We start from the raw sequence: 9,175 nt of genomic DNA on the forward strand, positions 1-9,175 counted from the left end.
GTTGCATGGGGAAGGGCATGGGAGTTGTCCGCTTTGCCGGAGTCCGGTGGTGGTGCCGGGGGCGGACGTCGGAGAGTCTTGGAAAGACGAGAGGGGAGAACGGCCGTGCTTCGAGGAAGACTTGGCTTGTCTCCTCCTCTCCGGATTGCCTAAGATCTGCGCTGCCACTTATTAGAACACTTTCTTTTTACAGTATATTGCAACAAATGTACATTAAAACATTCTTACAAGATAGACTGGTTATGAGTTTCTCTTGGTCATTCAAAAATATAAAGATTTGCACTCATTCACCAACATTTAGGACCATTCAATTCTTTTTTTGAAAAAAAAAAAGTGATTATATGCATTAATTTTTTTGCAAGCTCAATAATCTTGTTGAGTTGTTGCTAGTTTAGTTTAATTGTCATATAGATTTGATTTTGTTAAGAAAAATGAAAGTCCTCTTTATATATTTGTCATTATTTAAGAATGTGTAATTTATTAATGAACTTCAATTCTCCTAATATAAGTTTTTAATAATATTAAAAGATTGAGTTTGTGGAATTATAGCGGCAATTTATATTATGGACCATGATCCAAATAATATTATAGACCCTGGAATGAAACAAAGAGATACAAAATTTATATTGGTAAGTTATAGAATTTTATAACAAAAGACACAAAAAAAACAACACAAGACACATACACATGCTAAATATTTACTTATTTTTCAAATATGATTTAGGTATATAATTTGTGTTAATAGACACAAAATTTCACTACACAAGAAACATAAAGTCATAACCATGGTTGCAGTAGGCGTTAGGTGCTAGTCGGGCGGTAGGCGTTAGGTGCTAGTCGGGCGGTAGACTAGCGCCTAGCGCCTAAGCAGTCTAGGCGGTACCTTGGCGACCACCTATAAAAACAAAAAATTAATTCATGTGTGTGGGTGTATGTCATATATTATATTACATATATTTTATATATATCTCTTACTTCTCTTACTTATATAAATAAATAAATTTTAATATATATAAATGTAATGATAAAATTAACAAGGCCGACTCGCTCGAGTTAACTCGGCTAACTCTGCCGAGTTGGGCGAGTTAACTCAGCCAAATTCGGCCTAGTCGGCCGCCAACTCGACCCAGTCGGCCGAGTTAGGCGCTAGGCAGCCCCCTAGGCGGCCGGCCACCTAGGCGGACGCCTAGGGAGCGATTCGCCTCGGTCCAAGAGCGCCTAGGCGGGAATTTTTGCAATAGTGGTCATAACATAAGACACAATTATTGTTTTATTTTAAGTACAAAAGTTATAATCTTAAAGTACAGAATTACATAAAACAAGATACAAAAGCTCACAACATAACACATATACATGCACGGGGGTCCATAGTGCACTCTGAACCTGGTCTATCAATAAGAAATCTCTCCATTCTCTCCATGGCGTCAGGGGTACACTTCCTCCAATGTCTCCAATTGCTGTGTTGAATTTGCAGATAAGCTGATTAAGCAGCACCAGAAACCCACTACTTCCTTTGGCTACCAAGTACAAGGCATTTAGTGCCAATAATCTTAGCATCATCAATGTGGCAAAATAAACTGTGTACAGTCAAACTCATTAATTACGTATGCATATATATATATACAAACACATTATCAGAACATAGTGTCATGTCATTGCTTATTGGGGAAATAGTCAAACTGAGAAACAAGATCATTAGATGATAACTTATATCAGAGAAGTCAATATATTCAGACCTTTGATTTTGTGATTAATCAAACTTGAAATAGTTCAAATAACATCTTTTCCCTCACTTTCTACAAGTAAAGCCATTGCCTTTGGAAGATAAGGAAAGACAGATGCTCCTAAAGTCTCCACCATGCGATGAACAAACATACCTTACAATGTCTGGGACAAGAAGGAAATTGAAATTGCATCAGCCTAAAGGGGCAAACAAAATTATTACAGGTAATAAAATTATACACTAGCATATCCATAAAGGGGCCCTATCTCACTTTAATTTGGATGACCTGTTCAATTATACTCTAACAAGACAGCACTTATGTGAATGGTAGAGTATAAATTCAAGGGTGTATCCATGCCCCACTCTAGAGAACTAAAGATTCAGAAACAATTCCAATAAAATGCAATATCTAAACCAACAAATACTAGAAGCCAGTTATATATTTCAATCCCGGAACAAGCATATCAAAATCATTAGATGCTTCCCAACAAGTACCCTGCATTGTTCAATCTTTCAAGTTCAAAATGCAAGTTTAATTTTGTTCATCTTCACCACTCCATAGCTGAGATTGTATAGGCAACAGAGCAAACTAAGGCTGCAATCTATCTGCTAAAGTCAATAAATTTAGGGGATGCAAAACCTAAGTCATAGTAAAAAATTAACCTAAGCCAAGTGCGTCAATGGTTAAACCACACATAGTAAGATCAAAATTATAAGTGGCATAAAATTCTCTAGTCATCTCAATGAATGCAGTATAGTCAATAGAGACAAATATGATTCACAACCAATTGAATAGAAAAAATTCTCAATATTATCATGAATACCTAATTGCTCAAAGAATTGAACATGCATTCATTTCATATGAATTATAGAGCGAGTGAGATACCTCTTTCTATGGACAGGTCTAGAAAAATTGAGACAACCTCTCAGATTGGTTTTCCTAATCCGAATCGCGTAAGACTAGACTCAAGACGCCAGGGTATCTTGAGGAGATTGTATTGATGATTTGATGATGAAATAATTCGAGATTGAGGGGAAACTGCTGGCGGAGTCTGTTCCGTCGATGGCGGTGGTCCGAAGACTGCGTGGCGGCGGTGATTTTTGCTTTCCAGGGCGAGCTGCGACGAGAGTCTTGCCGACGCTTCTACCTCTCCGTAGCGGAGCGGTGGCGGAGACGGGTCGGAGTGGTGGTGTAAAAATTTGTCAAGGAATGAGTTTTCAATTAAGGGTAATTAAAATACATAGTGTTTTTGAAAAAAAAAATACATAGTAGTAGTCAAGATCGATCTTGTGGTCAAGTAGCATTCGGTATCCCAGTTTACACTTCCACATGAATGATGGGAGTGGGTTCGAACCTTAGTGAAGTTACTGTTTGGAACTAAGTCAGTATACATATTCTTGATAGTTCAAATTGTCAATCAAGCACACTCTTTTTTTTTTTATTTAAAAAATCAAAACAGACAAAAGAAAAACTGAACTAAAGTCCGAAACGCCTACTCCTAAGTCTCGCAATATGAAAGCAGATGAATAGAGAATAAATAAAAACAAAAATGATACATAGCCCAAAACGACGTAGTTTAGATTATTAAGGTTAAAGTTAAACAATAGCGACAGGTTAATACATACATGATACATCCGCCACTAAAATATATAATTTTTTAAAGAATCTCACATTGTAAATTTAGTGACAGATTTGTGAATCCGTAGCTAAATATACTCTGTATTTTCTAAAAATTGACTTTGTATATTTAGCGACAAATTCATAAATTTGTCACTAATATGTTACAATTAAAATTATGGCCCGTAAAAAATTCATCACAAATTTATCTCTATTTTCACACTAAAATGTCCTGTTAAAATTAATTACGTATTTAATGACATAAATTTTTCGTGGCAAATTCATCTATAAATGCTAATTTAACCCAAAGAAATTGCTATTCCATTGCTAATTTAGTGACGGAATAAATCGGTCACTATATAAGTAATTTTTTTTTTATAATAGGACAACCATGAGGATGAGGTGGTTTTCATCGCAAGCTTTTATTGTGAATATATATATAGACATATAAGGTGCATGAACAGTGTCCAGGTGCACAGTCGTGGCCATAATTCAATGCATTCGTAATCAACAGCGCAGCCCCACGAGTCTATATCGGCAGTCCAGTACGCATATAAATATACAAAAGTAATAAAACACTAATATTTAATTTGCTAAGGTTCATGCATGCTAGCTAATTCAAGAAGAAAGAAAATTAGAAGATTTAAAACTATGATTTAATGGACAATTGTTTCTTATGGAAGCTTCTAGATCATCATCTACAGTGTGACAAGGTAGATGGTATTAGACCTTCAAATTGTACATGCATTTTTGCTGCAAATTGAATCTGCTACCAGCAGGCTTTACATATTTTACCAGAGGAAAATTAATTGGATCCGTTATGAGAGACGAAATCCAGTTACCTATCTTTGATTTTCAAAAAAAAGTTCACAATTATTACTTCAAACGTTTTTGTAAGTTTTATATTACAAATTTATAATATGGAGTTAGTTATAAATTTGAGTTTGATATCTTATTTCTTTAATATTTGAATCACACAGATAAATATTCCTTAAAACGAATATTTGGATTTTGGGAATGATGGCCTGCCAAGCGCTGAAAATAGTTTATTAAATTGCAAAAATGGTCACACACTAAATCTAGAAGAGTCACATGCTAACTTTTTTTTTTTGAAGGGAAACCACAATTACAACTTTTGTGTGCACGGAATAATCCAATTCATGCATGCGTAATAATTTTTTAACTACGCAAAAATTGAATTCGTGATGGTAATTATATCGTCAAGCATAATCAACATCGCACGGTGGATTTAAGAACAAAAAAAAAAATAATTAAGTACATAAAAATAATATTGCAAATACATACAAATAACATTAATAATAGTAAATTTATATACATACAATACTCAATTTATGTACTTACATTAGTGATTCAGTAGGTTGAGAAAGTAGCTATGAACAGATACTACATTGTAACAGAGTCAGTAGTACTCAAAAAATATTTCTCTTACAAAATTTTAAAAAGAAAATTAATATATTTGTCATTTAAAACTTTTAAATGAATATAATTTTTATATATTAATTTTATTCAAAAATTAAAATTATAAAGTTTTAATTAGATTCCATTTTACAAAGTAAAGCATGATCCATAGCATAAATATGTGGACTCTACTTCAATTAATCGCTTGGTGTCTGAATATTAGTACAATAGTACTTATTAAGAATGATGGCAAGCCAATGTTATTAAAAATATTTAACATGCAATATTTAGCAGAATACTCACGTGGAAAATGAAGCAGAAACTTTCATCCAGCCCTGGCCCCGTTGTATAAATGGGCGTTATCTTTTACCACCCATTTCATATCTCAAGAAAAACAAAAACAAAAACAAAAAAAGATTAGAGCACAAAAATGGTGAGAGCTGTGACGAGATTGTGCTCTTACACGGGCAGATTTACAGCCACCTTCTTTTCGGCATGGCTGCCGCAAGCTCTGAGGATCACGATACTGGCAATGTTCGTGGTTATGAACAGGTGCGGGCAAGCCTACTTGAGGTATCAGTACAGGGCGATGGTGAAGAAGCAGGGGAGGAAGTTTGTTTACAGACGGAAGAGTTTCTTTTCGAGGCCGTCGGCGCCGGCGCCAGCGCCGGAGTGCGCGATTTGTTTGTCGGAGTTTGTGGAGTGGGAGGTGGGGAGGGAGCTGGAGAGGTGCCGCCACGTGTTCCACGCAGGCTGCGTGGAGAAATGGCTGCTGCATGGGGAAGGCCACGGGAGCTGTCCGCTTTGCCGGAGTCCGGTGGTGGTCCCGGAGGCGAACGTCGGAGAGACTTGGAAATACGAGAGGGGAGAACGGTTGTGCTTCGAGGAAGACCTGGCTCTTCTGTTGCTCCCTGGACTGCCCAACATCTGTGGTGCCCAATGTTAGAACGGGTAAATAGCAATATGGTGTAAATATGACTATTTGCATCATTCTGATCAAATGTAAATTTTTTTTTAAATACTACTAATGTAATTTACAAAATCTCATTAATAATTTTTTAATTGAAACATTTTAAAAATAAAAAATAAAACATGACCTCGCCTTCTACGGGGAGAAGGCGAGGGGCTGCCTTCTCACCCCGGAGAAGGCAATTGTGTTGTATTATGTATGATATTGAGTTTATAGCAGATCGGTGTATTGTACTTCTCTGTGTTGTGCTTCACGAAACACAGGAAAGTGAGAGACTAAATGATGGAATATATACTAGGAGTAGTCAACCAATCAATAAGCCTGGTATGGGAAGGTAGTCGCACCGACACTTGAACACAACACTCGGATTCGAACCCAGCTGGTAACTTGATCAGTCAACCGCGACGGTAAAGGAAGGAATTATATGGCAACTACGCAATTATGGAAGGACACTCAAGGTCAACTTAAATTAGCTTAGCTACCTTCTAAATTATCCTTTCCTTCCTAAAAAAGACCGAAGTGCCATATAGATCCCGATTACCATATACTATACATATTTCTCCACTATAAAAAACATTAGTCATTCACAAAGAAGCATAGTCGAAATCCTCTTTAAAAATCCTGCTTTTCTCTAGAGAGCACCTTATTGTACATTTACCAAACTACAAAAAATATTGAATTTCAGTTTGGCACTGTCCAAAAAGACCCGTGATTTTCACCTTTCAGTTTCCACATAAAAATTGTAGTGTTCATTTACTTATTCGATCGGTAATGTTGGCCCTACTGACTGACTACCCCTCATAGTCATAAAACCAACAAATTAATTTTGTCTTAGAGTATTATATAAATGTCATCTTATTAAAGAGAATCAAACTTCACCCGTTTTCTCTTTAATGTATGAATATATGCTTCTCTCAAATTTTACCCATGTGACCAATTGAACTGCCCATACAGACATGTATGAATATATGCTGTAACATGGAAGTGTGTGCATGTCATTATTTGCCCACTAGATTTATAGTTACCTTAAAATTCCAAACTAAAAATATCATGTCAAACTATACTTTTCTAAAACTAATAAATATGGTCAATTCATTTAAGCAAATCTAAAATCATATTATTTAGAAAGAACATGTGTTAATCCTTTTTTTTTTTGTCAAGTTTGTACTATTGTGTGAGATATAAAACTTTTTATTGAATATATATATATATATATATATATATATATATATATATATATATATATATATATATATTATGAATATAACGTAATTCTAAAAGTACTCTCATTTTTTATTCCTTATGACATATCATACTTTAATTTAATAGAGGGTCAAGATATTTATCCATGCCTTTTTATTTCATCCAATCAAATGCGAACAAAAGTGGAAGTAAAAGTTGGGAGTAAGTTTTTTTTTTTTTTTTTTCATTTCTATATATTAATTTTATATTAAAATTACAATTAAATTTAAAAAGAAAAATTAGAATCCATCTTACAAATAAACTTGATCCATAGTATAAATATATGGACTCTTGACATCCAAGAACCAGAATTATTTTAATTTATCGCTTCGTGTCTGAATATTTTAGGACTTGATAGTGATGGCATGCCAATGTGGCAATGTTAAAGATATGTAACATGCAGTATTTAGCATAATAGTCACGTGGAAAATGAAGATGAAACTCTCAGCCAAGGCCCCATTGTATAAATGGGCTTTATCTTCTACCACCCATTTCATATCTCCAAGAAAAACAAAAACAAAAACAAAAAAGATCAGAGCACAAAAATGGTGAGAGCTGTGACGAGATTGTGCTCTTACACGGGCAGATTTACAGCCACCTTCTTTTCGGCATGGCTGCCGCAAGCTCTGAGGATCACGATACTGGCAATGTTCGTGGTTATGAACAGGTGCGGGCAAGCCTACTTGAGGTATCAGTACAGGGCGATGGTGAAGAAGCAGGGGAGGAAGTTTGTTTACAGACGGAAGAGTTTCTTTTCGAGGCCGTCGGCGCCGGCGCCAGCGCCGGAGTGCGCGATCTGTTTGTCGGAGTTTGTGGAGGGGGAGGTGGGGAGGGAGCTGGAGAGGTGCCGCCACGTGTTCCACGCAGGCTGCGTGGAGAAATGGCTGCTGCATGGGGAAGGCCACGGGAGCTGCCCTCTTTGCCGGAGTCCGGTGGTGGTGCCGGAGGCGGACGTCGGAGAGACGTGGAAATGCGAGAGGGGAGAACGGCTAATGTGCTTCGAGGAAGACCTGGCTCTTCTGTTGCTCCCCGGACTGACCAAGATCTGCGCTGCCCAATATTAGAACTGGAACTAGTTGAGACATAACACTTTTTTTTTTTTTTATTTACCTACTATAAAAGCCTGCAATCGTTACTCAAATTTTCGTTGTAAGATAAGAACAGTTTCTTATTTAAACAAACAAGGTTTGTTGCAATCGAAACACTTTCGTATTGGATTCTATTATATAGTTGATTAATATTTTTTCAAGATTAATTTTGTTCTTAGGGAATGTTTCATTTTATATTTTTTTTTTCCAAAGAATGTGATTTTCATTTTGCATAGGATTTTGAGCTATCTGTGAGGGAATGTGATCCTTTACTTGGCTTAGGTTTTGTGAGATTCTCTTACATTTTTACTCTTTATGCCTTTTTAACAATATATAATCTTTACCAAAGACGTTGTTGTGATCGAACGACATAACTGTGATTAAGGGGGTTAGCGAACAGAGCTTTCGACAAACTACTTGTGTTCATGTTCGGTAAGCGTTCGTTTATGTCCGTTTATTAAGCTAATAAAACATTAACAAATAAAATTTAGAGTCCGGTTCATAAACGAACAGAGTCTAAATATTGGTAAGCTCGTTTACTAAGAGATTGTGAAACAACTCGTTTGTGTTCGTTTAATATTGTTCGCGAACAAGCTAATTTAGTGTTCGTTAATAATTTTTGTGAATGTAGATTACGTCTTGTTCACGAACGAATTGTGACCATAAACATATGCAGGTGTTTGGTTATTCATTGTTCATGAATGGTAACGAACAAGTTCATGTTCATGAACATGAACATGAACATGATTTTAAAAAATCTTAACAAACGAACACGGTCACAAACACTCTAAAATACTTAACAAACGAACACGAACAGCCTCCGTTTATTTATGTTCGGTTCGTTAACGGCCCTAACTGTGGCTCTCTCAAATGAGATAACACATGTTGCTTCAGTAAATACGTCACTAGTACTAAAAAAACAATATATAATGTTTAATCTTTAATCAATATGCCATAACATATTTTAAAATATAAAAATAATTAAATACAATTAGACTATTAAAAATATTTCTTTAATTTTATAAATGTACAATACAATTATACAAATTAATGTGTGTCTGTGTTTAAATTTACCAAACTCATTATTAAAAAATACATTTTACCCCCCACCCCCC

General features: G+C 35.6%; 1 long non-coding RNA gene across 2 annotated transcripts; it reads right to left on the bottom strand.

Moving 5' to 3' along the window:
• Nucleotides 1-1,252: 1,252 nt before the first annotated feature.
• Nucleotides 1,253-2,918, bottom strand: LOC116023068. 2 transcript variants are annotated; one of them, XR_004099355.1, is made up of 3 exons: nucleotides 2,610-2,918; nucleotides 1,737-1,887; nucleotides 1,253-1,577 (listed from the first exon to the last, which is right to left on the bottom strand). It is a non-coding gene; the product is annotated as an uncharacterized LOC116023068 (long non-coding RNA). The 2 variants fall into 2 exon arrangements; XR_004099354.1 differs by having other exon boundaries at nucleotides 1,253-1,887.
• Between the last annotated feature and the right edge of the window lie 6,257 nt (nucleotides 2,919-9,175).

Source organism: Ipomoea triloba, chromosome 6 (assembly GCF_003576645.1).
Source record: "Ipomoea triloba cultivar NCNSP0323 chromosome 6, ASM357664v1".
Classification (NCBI taxonomy): domain Eukaryota; kingdom Viridiplantae; phylum Streptophyta; class Magnoliopsida; order Solanales; family Convolvulaceae; genus Ipomoea; species Ipomoea triloba.